The sequence below is a fragment of the Rousettus aegyptiacus genome, unplaced genomic scaffold, assembly GCF_014176215.1.
Source record: "Rousettus aegyptiacus isolate mRouAeg1 unplaced genomic scaffold, mRouAeg1.p scaffold_m13_p_1, whole genome shotgun sequence".
NCBI lineage: Eukaryota > Metazoa > Chordata > Mammalia > Chiroptera > Pteropodidae > Rousettus > Rousettus aegyptiacus.
Window position 1 is genome coordinate 128,667,957 of NW_023416284.1, and position 22,241 is coordinate 128,690,197.

At 35.5% G+C, this 22,241-nt stretch overlaps 1 long non-coding RNA gene across 1 annotated transcript in view; it reads left to right on the forward strand.

Moving 5' to 3' along the window:
• The window catches only part of LOC118601790, a 75,223-nt gene that overhangs the window by 8,713 nt on the left and 44,269 nt on the right, over positions 1–22,241 (forward strand). Inside the window, exon 2 of the long non-coding RNA XR_004950620.1 lies at positions 2,739–2,775. This is a non-coding gene — a long non-coding RNA (uncharacterized LOC118601790). The remainder of the gene's footprint in view (positions 1–2,738; positions 2,776–22,241) is intronic.

The window sequence follows — 22,241 nt, forward strand, 5'->3', positions numbered from 1 at the left end:
CTTTATAGTTGATGATTAATATTATTGTTACGAATTGAGCCAAAAGTTTATGAAAACAACACACACTTGTTTGTTAATAATAATTGATTTTCTCACGGTCTTCATTCCTACTATGTTCTGAAATGAGCTAGCTTATAACCATGCTCTGAAAGAACTTTCCATTGATATAATCTTGATAAGTCTTTTATTATGACTGAGCCATATCTGGCTACTTAGTCCAGGATTAACAAGTAATGTCATCCATAGATTTATCCTGCTAACAGAAAAAAATAGTCATAACTCTTCATCGTTATTAATGACTGTTTTTACTCAGATAACAGATAATGTTGTTTCTTTTCTATGTGTTGCTCTCCTGGGGGAAAATTCTTATATAAAATACAATTAAAGGTGCAATGAACTGTTCTATGAATGCCATATCAGAGTTATCTATTATTCTCTGGAGACATAAATTAAATTCTAAATTTCACAGTAAAGCTCTTAAAACAATTTCTGGCACATTGTTTCTGTTCAAAATCAAGAATATGTTCCTTTCTTTTACAGAGGGAAATAGGCAAGGAAAAAATGATTTGGCATGAAATTCAGTCCTTTTTGTTATCTGAATCACTGTCACAAATTTAAGTTTCTAAACAGTGAAACTACAGACACTATCTGTGTTCTTTTTTTACATATTATTTGGCAAGTTCCTCATGTTCATCTCTTTTGAATTTCCTCCCAACACTTTGAAAAAGATGTTTAGCAGTCCCTTACTATATATATAGCAGAAAATGAGCAATTTAGAAAGAATTGTTCTGGTCTTAGTGTGTATTTAAGACACACACACTCACCATTGTTTTATATTTTGGAGACTGATTTAGATGTCATCGCCTCTAATAATTCTTCCCAGCTTTCTTTTCCCACAGCTTCTTCTGGAAAGTATTGGAATGTGGGAACTGGGAAATGTTCATCTATTGCACATGTATTTATCTTCCAAATAGAGGAGGAAAGATGGTGGGCAAACACTAGAAGACCCTTCTAATCAGCTCAGACCAGGGAAGACTAGATCCAGCCTCCACTTTGTGGGATTCATGCCCCTCACAGATCAGTAGAATCTGAAACATGTTGTAGAAAGCAGCTAATTGATTCAGTGGTCTTGTCTATTTCTCACTCTAGCACATGGGAAACTGAACAGGGGTTGTGGTCTCCAATCTGAGTCCCAGACTGGTTTTGTCACCTGGATAGTGAGAGACACTTAGATTATGCTTGGGGAGTCAGTTTTCTGGGATGAAGCACCTCAGGCCTGAAGGTCTTCAGCGGATTGCTTCCTTCTGGATATAAGTTTTATTTCCTTTTCTCTCCAGCTTTGATGAAATGATCAAAGAAGAATATTTAGGTGACTTCTCAGAGAGGCAATGGCATCTGTTCTTGTTTATTAATTCTGATTCTTCATCCTCCTTGCCAAACATGGCTTAGCTATCCTTCTCGGCTTTTAAGACCATTTCTAGTGCCCATGGTTGTTGCCATAGAATAAGTTTTTCTACTCAGAATGTGAAATCATAGGCCTATAGCTCACTGATGCTAGGTTATGGCACCCATGTCCCTGTTTCCAACCCCCTAACAGATTCCAGGGCATTGAGGCAGATGACTCAAGTCCCCGAACAACCCTAAGTGTTTGTCATTTCTACATATGGAGCTGGAATTCCTGCAGCTTCTTTGAGCATATTCTAACCATTACTCAAAGTCTCTTTTATTCCATTCTCAGCAGAATATGCCTAAGTATGTCTCCAGTTTCTGGGAGAAAGTGATCAGATAGTTGATTGCCATGCTTGTCCATTGGCAGTCCTAGTGAATCAGTAGGTGTCAGGGACAAGTAACCGGCAGAGAAATATACACAACTGCATTGGTCTCCATATCCATCATTAACTCTCTGGGCTCATGCAGAAAGGACTCCAAATTCATAAGCAAAAAGTTCCCAGATAAAACTTTTTTCGTAGACTTCCTCAACTTAATATCACAACACTTCTTTCTGGAATATTGCATTTGTCTCACATTATAATTCTATTTTTGGCATGTAATTATACTTCTAATTTGGATCTTTGTGGAGTGGTACCCCAAGAATCATTGCTGCTTCCCCTAGATCTCTTTTATCCCTCTTTTATAAAAGTTTTGCATTTGACGCCCATAGTGAAAAAGCATATTAACTCATATTTAGGTCAATGATTTGTATGTCAATTACAGGTAGGGTCAAGGAAGACAATCCTCTTGACAATCATTGCTCATTCCCTGCATAGTTATGAATTAAAGAGGTAAAGTTCAAAGAGATCCCTCACTTTCAGAGCTCTCTCAAATATTTAAAAGATACACAGACATTCTTATTAAAATCCTCTGCACTCTGTCATTCTCCAGTATCCTTAAACTCTCAAAAAACTCTCAGTTGCCTACCCCAAGAGAGACCCTTCTCTCATACACATGTGTCTTCCTAGCATTCCATTTACACACCACTCTGAGCTATGCCATCTCCTCAGTGACTCCCACTTCCACCCGTTATATTTTCCCTTCCACAGCATCCTGGCAAGTTTTCAGCATTGGGTCTACTGCTTTCCTTCTATGACTCTGCATCTCTCATTTTTGTCTTTTATCCTCAGAGAGCAGAGGAGATGAGTAGATTGTTAATCCTGAATATTAGTAATTTATGCTCTATCTTGCACATGTTATTTCTAATATATGACACCTCTGTTATTATTTGTGTTCTCCTTTTTCAGGTGACATCTAATTCAGAGAAACAAGGGCATGTAGCATGTAAGTATATGAGCATGGATCCGTGTCTTCCTGGCTCATTCTGTCTCCCAAACAGCAGGACAGTGGTGCTACCCATGGTGTGGAACACACCCTGAATTTCATTACCATTTGTCAAAGATTTTATCTCTTCTACAAAATAAATTGAAAAATCCCAAGTCATAGTCACAGTTTTGTCTGTAAAAAACAAACTGCTTGATTAATTGAAAAAAGAGAAATAGGTTTTCTTTAAAAAATTTTGTCAGAGATAAGAATTAAAAGAAAAAAAATGAGAAAGACCCAAATTTCTGACCCATCTCAAGTTTAAAACCTGTAGGGGATTTTACTCTGAAAAATGCACACACTACCCTTTGGAAAACATAGCAGCATTCCATTTTCTATTGCTAGCACACCCAGTGTCTGGTATACAATAACATTCAATAAATGCTTTTTGAATCAAAGAAGATGTATGTTAGACCTTGCTACAATATCATAATTGCTGATTTATGACTTTTAACTTTAAAATTATTAGTCTGAATTCATTATTTTGTCTAATTGTACTTCGAAACATATGACTTTCATTTTCCTTGTTCTTGGTGTTACACCAGTACTACACTCATCAGTTATAATTCAAGTTTTTGGTTCACTCACAGTCATGTGAGGTGAAGGAGTGAGATTCTCCTCAAGAATAAGTAGAAAAGAAGCTAAAGAAGATGTGAGGCTTTATATGTCTGAGAAAGTGGAATTTAATGAATTAAGAACTGAAAAACTGAAGAAAATGGGAAAGTCCAACATGGATAGAATTGGTTTGAAAAGAAAGAAAAGGGACGGTGGAGAAAAAGTTCTTTGGACAGACCCTCAAGTGCAGTTGACTTAATATAACTTGGTTACTTAATAGAGCAAGTAGTAGTGATAAATGATTGGCCCAGAAGTAAAAAAGAGGTGGAAATGCTCAGTATTCTCATTGAATTGGGCACCAGTTCAGAGCTTGAATTGTGATGCTAGCATCCCAGCAAGCCTACCATCTTAGGCTTGGATACTTCTAAAGGCAAAGTGGAAATCTTCAAAGAAAGTCCATTCTGTTACCAGATGGCTCTGTCAATACAATTTTCCTTACCCTGAGCTAATGTTTCTCTCCCCATATATTTCCACCCATTCATCTTAAATGTACTCCTTGGGGCTACATGGATAGTGATCACTTCTTGCACATAATCATTTATCACCTTTTTGAAGATACAAGTCAGTTACTGATAATTTGTGGACCATCTCTATGCAGCCAATGAAGATGCTGTTGTCAGCGTTATAGCAAGCTTAACTCAAACAATTGAAATAAAAATACAATAACACCAATGACAATTTGAATGGCTTCTGACATGTTAAGCTGCATTTCAGGGTGACAATAGAAGACAGGTCATGTTTCCCAAGAAATTTTGGTAAAATCCTGCTTTCAAACATGTTAAAATGTGATATGTTTTCTCATTTGGGTTTTTAATGGTTTATTTTTTTAAGATTAAAAACTAATTTAAGGTGACCCATTCAAACTTTTGTCATTTTGTATGATCTTATTCAAATATGAAAAAAGAATGTTTTTCTATAATTACACTGTCACTGTTGTTTTGAATTACCCTAGCAAGAAATATGTTAGCAATAAAAACCATCCTTATTGATATTTCTAATGACTTCTATACAGATTACCTAGTGATTTTATTTATTATCAGAAAGGAAATAATTGAATTTAATTTTAATGTTTAAAATTGTGGAATATATCCCTCATGTCAAAGAGTGTACTGTGATGGCTTTTTGATATGTCAACTTGGCTAGGATGAATTACAGTCCTAAGAATTCTATTTTCAGTCTCCTCCCAGCTAGGGTGGTCTACATTATATTCTCCCAGGACAGTTGGATGATAGAAGGGAAGCATTGGCCATTTTGTGGCATACACATCCCTTCTCTTTGTTATTCAGTTGAGCACTATCTAGACTCTGCTGTGTAAAGATTCTGTAGCTGTAAATCAGTTGGCTTTAAGTTCATCAAAAGGAAACTATCTTATTGGGCCTAAACTTAATAAGCCAGAAGTTCTTTAAAACAGGACTTTAGGACTTCTCTGAGCTCAGAGACTCCAACTAGCAGCTGAACTTATGTCTTCTCTACTTTCCATCTCCATCTTCCTTTTTCATTGACCACTGTGGACAACAACCTTCTGCCCATCCCCTGGACATCCCAGACTGCTCATGATTTTCCCTTCCTGTTTGCTTGCCTATAAACTTTGCATTTACTTGGCCAGCCCCAACTATTGCATTAGTCAATTCCTTGTAATAAATTCATATATATATGATCATTCATATATATCCAATTCTTAGTTTTACTACATATGTATGTATTTCTAAGCAATACACTGGTTAGATTTTGTTTTGTTTTGTTTTGTTTTTAATTACTGATTAGAAAGAACAAATATAACTGTTTGAAGAAAGAGAAGAAAGGGTAATATTGTCACTAGTAGATGCCAGCTCCCAGGAGAAGATAAACCAAATAGAGCTGCTGGATTATTATTCAGAGAAACCAGTGGGCAAGGTCATGAATGATCTCTGGGAAATACAATGACAACTGAGTACCTGAGATGGAGGATTAGAACAGATCAAAGTAGTATAACTCAGGAGACAGACATGTGGAAAGCTGTCTTTTCCAAGATTCCAGCTAGCTACCATTCTACCATCTTTTTAACCTGAGGACAGAATGTTGAAGAGAGCATGTCTCACTTTATTGGCTTGTCTTGACATATATTAATTAAGCTTCTGCTCTCTCTTCCATGCCCTGCTGTATGGATTAGCTGAAGACACTCATCCACATGAGTTCTCTTTGATCTATTCTGGAGAATTGTATGTAGTTAATGGTGAATTTAGAAACAGATAATACCTGTATGCCTATGCCTGGCTTTCTCCTCCCTGTGGAGAGCCCTTTGTTTCTCAGAGTAACCTCTTTCCTCATGCACCCCAGTGCTTTTATTTTTATTTTTAAATTAAATTTATTGGGGCAACATTGGTTAATAAAATTTTTATTATCATAAAGAAAAATGTTTTCAAATTTTTTGGGTAGATACCCAGAAGAAGGATTGCTGGGTCTTTTGGTAATTCTATTCTTAATTTTTTGGGGAAATTGCATACCGTTTTTCGTAGTGGCAATATAAACCAAAAAGCTTCTGCAGAGCAAAAGAAACTCAACAAAACAAAAAGGAAACCAACTGAATGGAACAAGTTATTTGCAAACAATGCCTCTGATAAGAGGCTAATATTTAAAATATATAAAGAACTCATACAACTCAACAAGAAAGTGAACAATTTAGTTAAAAAATGGGCAGAGGACTTGAACAGACACTTCTCTCAAGAAGAGATAAAAACAGCCAACAAACATGAAAAGATGCTGAACTTCAATAGCTATTAAGGAAATGCAAATCAACACCACAATGAGATACCACCTCACACCTGTCAGAATGGCTATTTCAACAAGACAAGAAATAAATGTTGGAGAGGATGTTTGTGGGAATGTAATTGGTACAGCCACTATGGAGAAAAAACAGTTTGGAAGTTTCTAGTGTTTTTTTAATGAACTCATGATCCAACTGGCTAAGATGGTAAGAATTAAGCTATAGAGTCAATCTTAAGTGTATAGGTAGAATCTTGCCTGTCCCAACCATTGAAAAGCGGTTGAATTCAGAACAGATGTTGAAAATAGAGCTTCCAGGATGTACTGAAGCATGGGATATTAGGTGAGAGAGAGGAAAGTGTTAAGATGACTTCAAGATTTTCCACCTGAGTTAAACAGAATCATTTACTTCAGGAGAAAGAGGAAATTTAAAGTGATCTCATGATCTAATCTGGACAGTCAGGTGTTTCCTCTCAGGACTCTAAATCTTAATCATGTGACACAGAGAAAAAGAACATCACATTTATCATGATGGCAGTGGAAGATCCAGACCAGATTGCTTCTAGCCACTGCTGTCCTCTGATACCCACATATCTGGGGTTCCCCCAATGTGGCCCGGTATCCAGGCTTCTGGTTGGTTCTCTAACTTCTCTTTCATTTGTTAGTCCTCTGGATCTTTGCTCTGCTTTCAAATGAATTCTATCTAGGCAGGTTTAGACAGAATGGGCGAGAGACATTAATTTATAATTAGTTGGTGATCTCAAGCCAATTGGCATCCCGCTGCCATAGCAGCCCAACTAACAGACGTTACCTGGCGTTTCCATAACATAAAACTTAATATGAATGTTTAACTTAAAGTAGTTGTTTTATGAAAATACTGGACATCATATTAATCCCTGCCGGCCAGATCTCACCATCCTTACCATATCTCCTTGGAAACCACATTTAGAAGAAACAACAATCTTGACAGTATTCTCAAATTTGATTTAATAATGAGTGTTATAGAGCTTTTCTTTCTTTTTTTTTTTTAAATGAACCTCAGTATAAACAGATTGCTTTACACCAAATTGCAAGTCATTAAAAATATTCTTGGTGTGTGTGGGAGCAATAATCTAATTTTTTCCTTGATTCTGAGATTTTACTTTTTATATCTTGTTTTATTGTACATTTTTAAAAAACTGACTCAATTTTTTTTGTGTGTGTGTGTGTATATATGGACTAAACAGGGTATATATTAATCAACCTTCATGGAAAATTATAATTATATTACACAGATACATGTAAGTCTTTCATTTGAAGATAGTCCGCAGGTTATATCAAGCATAAAAATGCTCATTGGTGAAAAATTGCTTCTGATGTAATCTAAGGTCAACTTGCTTTAACCTACTATAACTCTCACTTGATTTATTATTAATAGAGATGTTGAACAATGAATCATCTTTTTCATGTCAAGCTCTATGTAGCTAACAAATTTTTTATTTTATGGATTATTAACTTCATTGAATTCCTTTGAAATAAGTAAGACTTTCTAATGCATCCTATTTATCTGTGAATTGATAGTTATCCAAGTGTTATCAGAGATAGAGCAATTGTTAAAAAAGTAACAGAGTCTGCTTTCGTGTGTATATAGAGATATTTGTATATTCTGAAAAATACCTCTTTACCAAAAGGAGTTATTTTTTCCTAATTTGGACAATACACTCTATGATTGCAGACAACACTCTTACCATGTCAGTTAATCTTGAAAAGATATAACTTTGTTTAACATTTAAGGAACTGGTTAAAATTTGGTGGAGTGAGGATGGGGGGAATTCCAGAGGGCAAGTCTCATTGGTGTTAAAATTTGGAGGAATGAAAATAGCATAATGCCAGAGGCGTTCTCCTTACAGTAGAAGTGTTGAAGTAATGGGGAAAGAATCTTTAAAAACCCACAAAGACTCAAAATTCTTTTTCATGTCACCTCAATATTATAGGTGCTTTAGACTGCCTCATTTAACACAGTACTATGGAAGATAGGGAGGGAAGCAGAAGGAAAGAGGGAGAAAAAGGACAGCACACATGGCAACATCATGGGCACATTGATGCAAGCGGCTCCTGGGGAAGTGGGAAGGCATTTACTTTAGGACCGGTGGCCGCATCAGGGAGGGCTGGAGGTAGGATTTATAGCACTCCACAATTTCATCCAAAACTTAGCCCCAGTCACTCCCCCAAATTTAATTCAGAACTTATATTTTCAGTCCTGCAAAAGAATCACAGATATTTGGTAGTGGATTAAACTGACATAACAATGAAATAGTATGGCCCATTAACAAGAATATGTGAAGAGAAAGCTTTGGGAAGACAATTCATAATTGTTTCTGAAATTAGTTCACTATTTTAGATGTAACTGAAGCAACTGATTTATATTTGAGTAGTCAGGACTCAAAATCAGCCGGCTACCCCAGTTATTTTCTCTTGCTGTTTAATTATCAAGATTCCTGAAGTAATTTATTTTCTTGGTAGCATCATAGATTTTGGGGGAAAATAACTACAGGGCAATTATGTTTTTGTTAGCATATTTCAGATATATTCCTTCTCATTATAAAATAAAAACAGTACAGGAAATAATGCTCTTCTCGACAGTAATTCTTCACAACATTCTTACATTTTCACAGGTAATAAATGCCTAAAATTGACCACTAAAAGTTAATGAGGCTTAAAAGTCATTTACTTCAAACTGGCTAAATTTCATCTCAAAGAACATTTTAAAAACAATGTGCTCATTATTACAGCTTAATATTGTCTTTCAGATATCCAGCTGCCCACCTAGCCTTCAAGCAAATAGATGGTGTCCAATGGACAGAATATCACAGTGGCTGCTGTGTCAGATTATGTTACTCATTCCAACTCTATGGTTCCACTTTTTTCCCCCTCACCGTAGACACCTGCACCTTCTTTCTTCTTATCTAACTCTTAGGCAGCCTTTAAAGCCCAAGTTCCCTTTTCTTCCTGAAATCTTGGTTATTTTAGGTCTTATTAGATTCTTACACCCATATTCCTATAGAATATTATTACAAGGTGACTGGTGTTTCTCCAGTTAACAAATATCGTTATCTATTAAGGTTCAGGCATTATAAACTGGGAATATAGAAATTTTAAGGAAAAATGTGATTACTGTCCTTCAGGAGTTTACTGTTGTCATATATATAAAAGGGATCATATTCACATCTAATACTAACAGGACCCCTACATCCAACCCAAAGCTTCTAATATAGAGATTTGAACATATCTACACACTAATAATCAATACACACTAGATTTATTAATTATACATAGTCAAAGAAAAAATAATTTACCATAAAATCTATTCAAAATTATCCGATGCCATTTTCAGAGTTTCTATCCACCAGAAGCTATAATTTCCATGTTACTCTTAGTGTATTTCTCTGTTCTTTCAATGTCTGGTGTGACATATGATAATATTTTCTTTTACTTATAATAAAGCAGAGTGATGAAAAGTATAGAATATGGGGCCAGACTCCTGGATTCAAATTCCAGAATCTTACAAATATAATTTTGAGTCATCTAAGTTCCCTCATTTATAAAATGCACATAATAAACATATGTAATTTATAAGGTTCTTGTGAAAATCAAATAAGTTAATGCTAATAAAACTGTCACATAGTAAATACCTAGAAATTTTTTATTATTAATCATTATAATTATTCATGGCATCATCAAGAGGTCATCAGGTATTGCAATTTCACTTCTACAAATGAAACATTTGAACCAGAGAGCATTTGACGTATTCTGAGTTACAGTATAAATGATTTCTAAAGGCAGAATGTGAACTCCCTGACTTCATTGGCTTTGAAATAAGCACTGAACTGTCCTGTCTTCTTCCACTGAACAGTCTGCTTTCAGGTTCAGTCCAGTGCAGTATTTGGTGTTGTGAGGCAGCATGAGAAGGATGAATGAGACCTGGTCTTTTTTCTCAAGTAGTTAACTCTCTAAGTTGTGCTAAATATTGTGGTGCTAACATGTCTTACAATCATGCTGCTGAAATGATGTTAGTAAAATTTTTCTCATCCAAAATCTAAGAAGGTACACCCTTCATTCTGTTGTACTTGAACTAGCTATAGCAGTAATAATGTGCGAGTAAATGGGGTTGCTGGTAGAAATCATGTGTCAGAATAATGTGTCAGTCTGAACTCTTCACTGCAGATGATAAAATCCACTGCAGCTAGTTTAAACAGGAAAGGATTCATTAAAAGGTGTAGGTAGCTTAAAGAACTTCCTTGAGGGCCACAAAAGTAATTTCATAGCTACATGACCAGAAAAAAGAATAGTTAAGAGAGATATCCAACCATAACACAGAAACCCTACTGCTATGATCTCACACAGCTCGATGCCTATGACATAGAGCCTAGGTATTAAACCTTCACTATTGCTGACTTCAAGGGTCAAATTCCTTGCTAACATGTTTGCAAGAAGATCCAAAATCCATGCACACAGCCATTTCCTCACCCTGGTCGATTTCTCCTTGCAGACTTGTATGTGCTTGGCAAAATCAAAGCCATGCCTGAAACCTTACCTTCCAGAGAATCTGGTTGTTTTATTTCCCTCCTTCTTCTCTTCTGTCTCCAACTCTCTTCTTCTTCCTCCTCTTCCCTTTTCTTCTTTGTCTCCTTTTTTATGTTTTTTTTTTAAATCATTTTAATCTAGGAAACATGCAGAAAAGAGTTAAAGCAAATGTTGAGACAATTCATAGTATCCACCACTGTCCACATATTTGTCTACTCAGCATTCTTCTTCCCAAATTTGAGCTTCTAAACAGTGAAATAGCAACTACAATTGTTCCCACTTAATATAAAATAACTATTTCTCTTGCAAATAAAAATGCTCTCATCTTCTCCCCCAAAGGAGAGATCTGAAGTCTTGTGAGTGATATTCATTTTTCTTTCAGGCTGTTTGAAATTCTTTCTTGATTCCTATAACATATGGACTAAAAAATAAAGTTAATCACTTTATCAGATGGAAGGTGAAGAAGAGAAGAAAAACAATTAGTAAATAATATCAATACATGAATAATAAACTAAGAAAGTAAAAGTGGTTACCACTACAGTCCCCTTTTCTGCAGCTTGATGTTCTACATGATATTTATAACTTTTTTTTATCTGCACTCCATTTCCTGTTTCTTTGCCCTTGGGTGAAAAACTGCAGCTGGTTTAATGTTCTTTATCTGGCACAGTGTGTCTTGCTGGTTTCATCTGTATAGGGTTACTATAGTTTCCATTAACTTTACCACTGGGCACTGCAGCCCTAGGAGGCAACTCAGAGGACGTGCTAAGTTCATGTCCTATGATCTCCGCTATGCTTTTCAAGCAACGAAATGACTTCCCCTTGATGACCAAGATCCTCATCTCTAACCAGTTAACTTCCTATTTGCATGTGTGGCGGGGGGGGGGGGGGGGGGGGAGGGGAGGGCGGGGAGGTGAGGGGGGGGAGGACGGTCGGTTATTTTTCTGGTATTAAAATCTCAAATGACTAAGTATCATTACCAACTTTCATTTCAATGTATCCTCTGATGAAAACATTCTTCCTTGAATACTAAAATATCTAATTAAGTTTATAGGGAAGTGAAAAATTTTGAGAATCAGTAGGTGTTATAGTGAGGGGTGCCCCTCTCACTTCTACTTCCTTGGTCTTTGGATGCCATACCTTCTGTCTATTGGGGAAAACAAAATGAAACAGTATCTTAAATTGATTCCTGGCTCAGAGTAAAGACTACATCCTCTAAGAGAGCAAGCACCCAGTGGTGTGCTGGTATACATTTAAGAGCTAGATCTGGGGAAAAAAAGCCATTGATCTATAATTTTCTAATTTTGGTGGTGTAAATTCTCTTACTATGTCTGACATCATTGGACAGAACTGGGGAGAGATGTGGCCCTCTTCTTTCTTTGTACTTGAACCATCCCAGTAATAACAAGTCTACCACTTCTCCGGGCAGCCGATTGTACAATATGACAACTCTGCCTATTGGACCATATTCTCTTACCATGAGACAAATGTACCTTCCCTTGGTTCTACCCAGTGGTCCTAACACTTGAGTTTCAAGGGCTAATGTTATATTCTTCTTCAAAATTAGAAGACAGCTATCATATTCATCCCCTTTAGAGTTTTTGTCTTCAGGCTAAAAAAATTTCCTGTAATAATAAACCATTGAAGATAGCTTCAATGTTGTGGTAGAATAGTTAAAATGTTTGAAATGGCCACCACTTTTTTTCCTTCTAATAATTTATCTGCTTCTTCCATCGTACTCCCACCCCATAAGATAGCCAAGACATTAGTGGTCTTGCCTCAGATTAAAGATGTGACAACAGAAAGCATAGAGAAAAAGCTCTCTTACTTCAATAGCAGAAAGCACTTTGTTCAACCTGTGAAACATCACCAGGGGTCAGTGTCTTCCTGTCTTTCTCACAAGACACTTTTTAATATTTTTTTATTTTTCAATTAGAATTGATGTTCAATATTATTTTATATTAGTTTTAGTTGTATAGTGTAGTGGTTAGACATTTATATTTATTATATTAATTTACAAAATGATCTCCCGATAAGTCTAGTACCCATCTGGCACTAGACATAGGTATTATAATATTATTGACTGTATTCCCTGTGCTGTACTTCACATCCCTGTGACTATTTCATAACTATCAATTTTTACTTCTTAATCCCTTCACTTTTTTCACCCAGTCCCTCAACCACCCTCCCATATGGCAATCATCAATGTGACATTGCTTTTTAATGTCCTGGGCATATGCAATGCCTAGTGAAGAAAAGCATAGAGACAGGAAGTAGTGAACACGTAAAGAGGAGGCCGTGGTAATTTGTAAGAAAAAGCCCTAAGGTGGACTTGACAGGAGTCAAACAAAATGAGCTTAACAGTTGCCTTGAGCCAATATCCAGTTAAAAAAAAAATTAAAAATTTATTTGCAACCTTTTTCTCTTTTTTGAATCTCTTTCTGTTTGCTAAAACCCAATTTCAGTGGAGTTCCCAGAATAGAGAGCAATGCCACAGTTGTGGTCTACCCATGTAGACCAGGACAGAATCATTACTTTCTTAACTGTAATATTTTAGAATAAAATTCATCATTCATCAGCAAATGGAGCAAATTAACATTAATTTCATGGGTACCTAATATCAAAATATAATTAGAAGAAAACTCAAGGGTCTAGGGACTTTCAAAATCGCACCCTTCCTTAATATCTGACATTAAATAAGTATTTCCTCAAAGCAGAGATTTTGTTACTGATATTCTAGTCATTTATTTATTTATTTATTCTATTTCTTTTTGTTTGTTTTGTTTTCTTAAGCACAATTCATTGGAATACTAATAATATTTTTGTTTAAAATCAGTTATTCTCCTGTGAATAAAACTATAATTGTGAGAGATTCCCTGTTTGGTATATAAAATCTGAGCAATTAAGAATCTTTGATTAATGTAATGGTGTATGGGAGAGATTTTCAAGACTTTTTTGAAATAACAGTTGATAGCCCAGGGGAAAGATTAACAACTTTTTGTTTCCATTTACTTATAGGCTTCCATGACCATGAGTAAGGATTAAATTGGATAGAGGGCTTGTAAAATTTTATGGTAGCATCTCTGTCTGATTAGAGCTTTCTCTAGAAAGATGCCTGACTTTCCTGACATGGTAGTTTTTGTGTGGAAATTGAAATTGCTGAAGATCTTTGATCCTTATAACTAAATTATTTTTAGTAGCGTCTTACATTTATATACAAGTATATGTATGGCTATGTATAAGTATATATATACTTTTATTTCTATACGTTTCATATATTTTTACAAAAATATATATTTAAGATACTAATAAATGTTTAGAAGCCATGACTTTAGGGAGATGGGTTCTGGTACTGGGAACAGTGTGTTATGACCTCTAAAGATCCCCAAGGTCTGTTCCTTCTGGTATCCAAGCCTTGTATAATCACCTGCCCTTGTGCATGGGCTGGACTGAGTAATTTTCTTCTAACAAGTAAAAGTGATGAGATGTTGCTTCTGAGATTAAGTTGTATATTTTTAAAAACCTCTGCTTTCTGTCTTGCTCACCCTGACTCACTAGTCTTAGCTGTCTTTCAAAGCCCCTGCTCTGAGGAACACCAGCTGTCCTGTTTTTAGTAACTCTATAGAGAGCTCCATGGGTCAAGGAACAGATGTTTCCAGCCAACAGGGAGTGAGGACTAAGATCTGCAGTCCAGGAGAATTTGAGAAAATGAATCCTGCCACGGAGCCAAGGAGTGAGCTAGGAGTGCTCCACTGTCCGAGTTGAGCTGAGTGATGTCTTGGTTGACACTTGATTGCAGCTTTATGAGAGACGCTAAGTCAGAAGACTCAGATAGCTGTTCCAGGATTCCTGACCTACACTGTGAAATAATAAATGTGTGATGGTAATAGTTGTGCAGTAAGTTTTAGAGTAATTTGTTATGTAGTGATAATTAAACAAATAGATGCTATATTCCCATTAGCTATTTTTAAAACTTTTGTTGGCCACTGCGTATTGTTAACTTATACTAAGCTATAGTCTACTAAAACTACTCAACTTTTTAATTCTAGTCTCCTCCACTTCAAAGAGTGTGAGAGATGCTTATTGTGGACGTGTCTGGATCAGGATTGCTTAGACTCAGATCACAGTTTACCACTCACTAGCTATGTATCCTTGAAAATTAATTTAACCACTCTGAGTTTTATTATTTGTATCTGTAAAATGAGAACAATAATAATACCCATGGTATTTGTCTTTCTCTATCTGACTTATTTCACTCAGCATAATACCATCTAGTTCCATCCATGTTGTTGCAAATAGTAAGACTTTATTCTTTTTCATGGCCGAGTAATATTCCATTGTAAATATGTACATCTTCTTCTTTATCCAGTCATCTATTGATGGACTCTTAATTTGCTTTTATATCTTGGTTATTGTAAATAATGTTGCAATAAACATAGGGATATCATATGATTTCACTTACATGTGGGACCTAAAAGACAAAATAAATGAATACACAAAACAGAAAGAAACTCATAAATATGGAGAACAAACTGATGGTTGCCAGATGGGTAAAAAAGTAAAGGGATTAAGAAGTACAAATTGACAGTTACAAAATAGTCACAGAGATATAAAGTACAACATGGGGAATATAGTTAATAATATTATAATAACTATGTATAGTGTCAGGTGGGTACTAGACTTAATGGAGGGATCACGTCATAATATATATAAATGTCTAACCACTATGCTGTGCACCTTAAACTAATACAATATTGAATGTCAACTGTAATTGAAAAATAAATTTTTTAAAATAAAACATAAATAATAAATAATACCCACAGACTCCCTACCCCAACACAAACGCACATGTACGCACACTCCGAAACTTTTGATTTTTTTGGCCAACCTCAGTGACAAAATAAATGATGTACAAAAAATCCAAAAGTATTGTTTAATCTAATTTTCTTGCTCTAAAGATAAATGAAAGATGATTGATCTTCCCAGAAATTTTGTGAATAAATCCCTAGGAATTTTAACACTCTAGATTAAATGTATGGAAAAAATATTTTTTGATAATCATAAAGTATCAGAAAAATACAATAATTATTTTAATGCCATATTATTTATTTTCCTAAATAAGTAAAAATGAAATAATTTAGAATGATTTTCAAAAGTTTTCTCTTCAGGCTCTTATTTCCACTGTTAGTATTTTATTCCTTTTTTTTTTTTCAATTACAAGACTTATCACAATTTTGGGCAATACACCTGTTTTATATTCCTCTCTCCAGTGTTCTATGAGCTCTAACAGAGAAGGAGGATTTCTTTTCCATAACTGCAATTCCAGCAACTAACAGAGTTTAGAATATAATAGAAACCAAATGAAAGTTTACTGAATGAAAGAATGCATAGATGCAATTTCAATGATACATATATAAAACTGTAAGATAATTCCTTATATATTGATTTAGATAAGTGTTACTTTAATTATGTAATTGAAAGTAAAGATACGAATGAGTAATAAGTTTAACCACCTAAGAAGTGCTTATCTCTTAATTATCAAGAGTACCTCCACTCTTTGTAATTTTATCTGTGTCTAATAGAGGGTAGGAGCAATCTGATTGTGTGTGTGTGTGTGTGTGTGTGTGTGTGTGTGTGTGTGTGTGTGGGCGCGCGCGCGCATGCGCTGAGCAAGCCTGTTTGGACTAATGCATCAACAAGGCTGCCATCTTCAGGAAAGAATGTTCATAAATTTAAGTAGTAAAAAATCAAGATAGAAGTTTGCTCACCCAAATGATATCTGTTTGAAACGTGAGTTGGATAAAGTTTCACACAGACGCTTCCCCAGCCCTGCCTGATGAAGGCTACCATTATCAACCTCCTCTTCTCCAAGATTCTGTCAACTCTTTCCATAGACTATGGAAAAGAGTTTGGATTTTATTTTAAAGTACACTGGAAGCATATTGAGATGGCATTTCAGGGAAAATATATGAAGGACCAATATTGCAGAGGCACACCATCTCCCCCTCTCAATAAAGAATCTTCCTTGTGAAGTTTGCATGATCTCACCTAAAAAATAATGAACATTTGAAACCACTAGTTACAAGTTAAAAATGTAGAGTCTCCTTTACTGCTGTTAGATGCTTTCATATTACATCCCAGTGTACTTGCTCCCTTCTGTAGTCTGTCTCCCTCTCTCTTTCTCTCTCCCCTTCCCTGCCCCCTGCCCTGCCCATAGTTTGTATAATTTTGGCTAAAATCTACAACCTAGAAAAACCCAGAGACGATGCCTGGTAAATCAGAGTGCATGACAGTGTTATATCCAAAATGCCTTTGAGAAAATGAAACCTGGATCACAAACTCACTTTTCAACACTGCCCTGCTTCAGAGTAATTACTTAGCCTAACTCGATTAAAATTGCAAGGAACATGATTGTTTCTTGAAAAGAGACCGTGCTCCAAGTCACTATATTATGGTGCATTTTCGTGATAATATGAGCAATTTCAGAACCAGGGATTTCTGTCATATGTGATGGTATAATCAAATTAGGGTAAATGAATACATCACAACTGCATATTAAATTCAATCAAAGGCAAAGGGCTGCATATATGGCATATATTTAAATCAAAAGTGGCTATCTCTGTGTTTATATAATACAGTCATTGCTAGATCCCCGATAAGGACAGTCATATATCTTATAATATAATTAAGTAGAGACCCTCGGGAAAGAAGTAGGTAAAAGGGCATTAAAGTAAGGAGGAAAAAATGCAGAGAGGATTAAAGGAGACTGGGTGGGAGGGCAACAGAAGGGATGAATGAGTTAAAAAAGAAAAGTATAACAGCAGAACAAAAAAAGGCTTCTTCTCAACTCTTGCAAGTAGTCTATAACCCAGAGTTGCATGTTTGGCTTTCACAATAACCCCATTGGATAGGAAGTTATGTTCATCTGCTCACTGATTCAAGAAATAGTTATTTAAAACCTACTCTGTGCCAAGCCTTGTTCTAGGTTCTAGGTTCTAGGGATAAAATAGTGGACAATGGAGATATAGTCTTTTTTAATATTATATAACATATTAGTATGAAGCAAAATAACAATAGTAACAAAAGTAAAAAATAATTAAGTAGATAAGATTTTACAGATGAATCTCAGAGCTTATATTAATGTCCTACTGCTGCTATAATAAATTCTCACAAATTTAGTAGCTTAAAGCAACACAGATTTGTTTTCTTGCAGTTGTAGAGGTCAGAAATCTAAAATGGATTAGCAGGACTGTTTTCCTTCTGAAGGTTCTAGAAGAAAATCCATTTCCTTGTCTGTTCCTGCCTCTAGAGGCTGTCTGCACTCCTTAGCTCATGGCCCTGAATTACTCTGTTTCTGTCATCACATCTCCATCTATAACTCTGACTCTCCTGCTGCTTTCCTCTTATTGAGACCCTGGTATTACACTGGGCCCACCTGGATAACCCAGGATTATTTTATAGTCCTTCATTTAATCATACCTACCAAGTCTCTTTTGCTACATAAGGCAACATTTATAGGTTCGAGAGATTGGAACAGGAACACCTTTAGAGAGTCACCATTCAGCCTATCATAGGGCCTAAAGTGAATAGTTCAGCTTCCTGAATCTGGTTAAAACATTTAGTCTTCTAAATCCAAATGTGCTGATCCTTCTTCTTTACCATGGCTGAATCCCATCACCCTCTGTTCATGTTCTACCTGCTAAAAAAAGAAGAGTCTTTTTTGATGTCCTTTGATATTTTCTACATTTTTAGCTACCCTCCTTCACTCATGTAGTGTTCTAAAGTTGGTGAGAATAAACCTAATTTATTCAAAGGTAACGGTAACTGACAACTGGTTAATATGCCCATTCATTCAACGAATATTTACTGAGCACTGCTTATGTGTTAAATGCAGAACTAGAGTGGAAAACAAAGCAGACACTGCCTTTGCCTTGTTGGAACTTTTCTTCTTGTGGGAGAGTGAGAGATTAAATTATCTAACACATAGATAATTATGCATTCTAGTAAGTAGTAAAAAATACATGAAAAAGATTTGATGACAGATTATAATTAGAAGATTTAATTAGACAGGAAGGTCAGGAACAGACTTCTTCTGGAGGGAACACTGAAGCACAGAGTGACGGATCAGCAGGAGCCTTCCATGTGAAGGGAGTGTGGGCAGAGAAAGGTGTCCGTATGTGGGTGATTGAGGGACACTTTTACAGGCAGGGTGAGCTCAAAGGCTCTGAGATGGAAAAGAGCTTAATAACTTGGATAATTATGTTTAAATGTGTGTGACTGAAGAATAATGAGTGAGGGATTGGGGTGTTTAAGACAAGATAAGCCTGATAGGTATGGAGAGTGTAGATCATGCAGGCCACAGGCCACGGGAAAGAGTTTGGATTTTATTTTAAAGTGCATTGGAAGTTATTGAAGGATTTCAAGGTGAGAGGAAAGTGATTTAATTATATTTGTGCTTTTAGAAGATGACTTTGGCTGTTTTGAGAATAGATTGTAAAAAGATTAAAGGTAAAAACTGAGAAACTAATAAGAAAACTGCCGTACTGGAGGGCGAAGATGGTGGTTTGGACCAGAGGTGGTGCAGAGAAGAGGTGAAAAGTGGAAAGATATGAGCTTATCTATATTAACAAAAATTCCAGCTGAGATTTTGACTTTTATTATGTTAAATCACTTTGGGGAGAATTGGCATTTTTAGTAGGTTGAGTCTTCCAATCATGAACATGTTGTCTCTTTATTTAGTTCTTTGATCTTTTTCATCAGAGTTCAGTAGTTTTTAGCATACAAGTGTTGTGCATGATTTTAGATCGATATCTAAGTATTTCATTTGGGGAGGGGTGTAACTATTGGAAATGGTACTGGGGTTTTAAAAGTGTTCATTTCCATTTGTTTATTGTTTATATATAAAAATACCATTAATTTTTATATGTTGACCTTGAAACATGTAGCCTTGAAAACTCATATAACTTTTAAGAGTTTGTGTCTTTGTTTGTTTTTAGATTACTTGGGATTTTCTAAATAGACAATTATGTCATCTGCCAATAGAAAATTTTTATTTCTTTCTATATAATCTGTATACCTTTAATTTCTTTATGCCTTATTGTACTAGCCAAGTTTTCCAGTATTATATTTAATAGGAATTTGCCTTATTCTTAATCTTATGGGGAAACCATTCAGTCTCTCACTATTGAGTATGATGTTAATTGTAGGTTGTTTTTAGATGGCTTTAATCGGTGTTACGAACTGAATGTTTGTGTTCCCCCTGAAATTCATCTTTTGAAACTCTAACCCCAAATGTGATGATAGTAGGAAGTGGAGCCTTTGGGAGGTAATTATATTTAGATGAGGTCATGAGGGTGAAGGCCCCATGATGAGATCAGGGTCCATATTAGAAGAAGTAGAAACTAGCGCTTTCTGTCTGCCATGCGAAGATGCAGCAAGAAGGCTACCAATTGCAAACCAAAAAGAGGGTTCTCACCAGACACTGAATCTGCTGGCATTTTAATCTTGGACTTTGTAGGCTCCAGAACTATAAAAAATGAATATTTCTTGTTTAAGCCACTCGGTCTATGGCATTTTGTTATAGTAGTCCAAACTTAGACAATAAGGTTGAAGAACTTCCCAATTTGATGATTTAAAAAATGATGCACGCATGTTAACTTTTGTCTCCTCACATGGTTAAGACAGCTGGGATCCGTTTGGACTCTCATTCCTGTGTGATGGCCAGAAACCCTCCAGACACTAATCTAGTATAATCATAAGGCTTACTTTCTTTCCCTTCTCCCAAGAATTACATATTTTGTCCAGTTTTCTAATTTATTGAGTATCAGATTCTTGTTATTTCATCATGGCTGGAGTTGGAAATTATTTTCTTCTTGCTTTAATTTTCAATTTGTTTTTAGTAAGTTTGGAACATTTTTTCTTTATTAACATTGTAACTTTTGTCAATTATCAATTATAAATCATTTATCTATTTGTCTTTGAAAATATTTATTTTCATATATAGATTTATGTGGTTCATTAAGTACAAAAGGAACAGGTTCTTAAAATATGAAAGGAGAGAGTCAACATTCATTCTTCTGAAAACATTTTCTATTTTACACTTTACTTATCCCATATCTCCTCCTTAGACGTCTATCTCTACTTTTAATGTTTATTTTTCTCTTCTCTGTGAATGTTGTGCTTTGAGGAGATTTCCCCTTCCCCACTCCTTGTGAGTTTTGTGAGGTTACCAGTCAAAGATCCTGACTCTCTCCCCACAGATGTGTACATCTGGGCAAACTGAGCCAATCAGAGAACTTCATCCCCTAAACATAGACTTAGACTATTATTGAAGGACAGTCTATCAGAGACCTTGAATAGTAGGTTAGTGTGTGCCCTTTAAGAGAAAGATTTTCTGAGATTAGGAGAACTAAGAACAATGGAATCCTAAAGCTCAAAGATACATGAGATCAAAAATGACGCTGTGGAGAACAGGTAAAAGATGAAGAAAGAGAAAAAGAATCTTAATGACAACATCATTCGAACCTTGACTACATGCAACGCCCGAAGTCCACTTTCTCATTAGTGTGTCAACCATACGTTCCATCCACTTAGACTTAGTTTTCTGTTACAACCCAAAGTCCTGGCAATGGTTAGGTTTCTGGAATTGACCATGAGTATTCTACCACAGCATCAGTGCAGCACATCTCTCCCTGTGGTTTTCGGTATCTTTGAATCTTGGAGAGAATCTACCTGTGTTCTGCATTTTAAATCAACCCACTGCTAATACTGTGTGTGGAGTACATGTAGATGGATTGGGATGGGTTGAGGACTCATGGGAAAAGACACCGAACATTTCTAAACATATAGAGAATTATTTCTGAGTTACAGCATAGAATAAAAAATACACACTCCAGTGGGTTTTTATATATGATTTATTTCTTCATGTGATGATTTTGTTGTTACATATGTAGAAGTGTAGCATACCATAAACTTTAGTTAAGAAGAAGACACTATTTTATGGATTTTGCCTGTGCTCAGCAGTTCTCACATCAAGTCTTTCAGTTTGCCTATGGCACAGCTCTGGTCAATAATCCTGATTCCTGTTTGTTGGAGGAGAGACACTATTAAGGCTTCTTGAATTCACACATTTTATTTATTTATTTATTTATTTATTTATTTATTTATTTATTTATTTATTTATTTTCATGTGGTAAGAATATATTTAGCTTTGGAAGATCATATTTAGGTTTTTTTTTATTACTTTTTTTAAATTGTGGTAACATTGGTTAATACAATTACATAATTTTCAGGTGAACATTATAATTTAACATCTGTATATTCTGTTGTGTGTTTCCCACCCAAAGTCCAGTTTCTTTCATCAAACATCTATTTGATACCCTTTACCCACTTCACCCTCCTCTATTCCCCTATATTTGACCCCTTTACCTTATCTACCTCCTCCTTCCTACCTCACACCCTGCCCTCTGGTAACCAATAGTCTACAGTCCATGTCCGTGAGTATCTGTTTG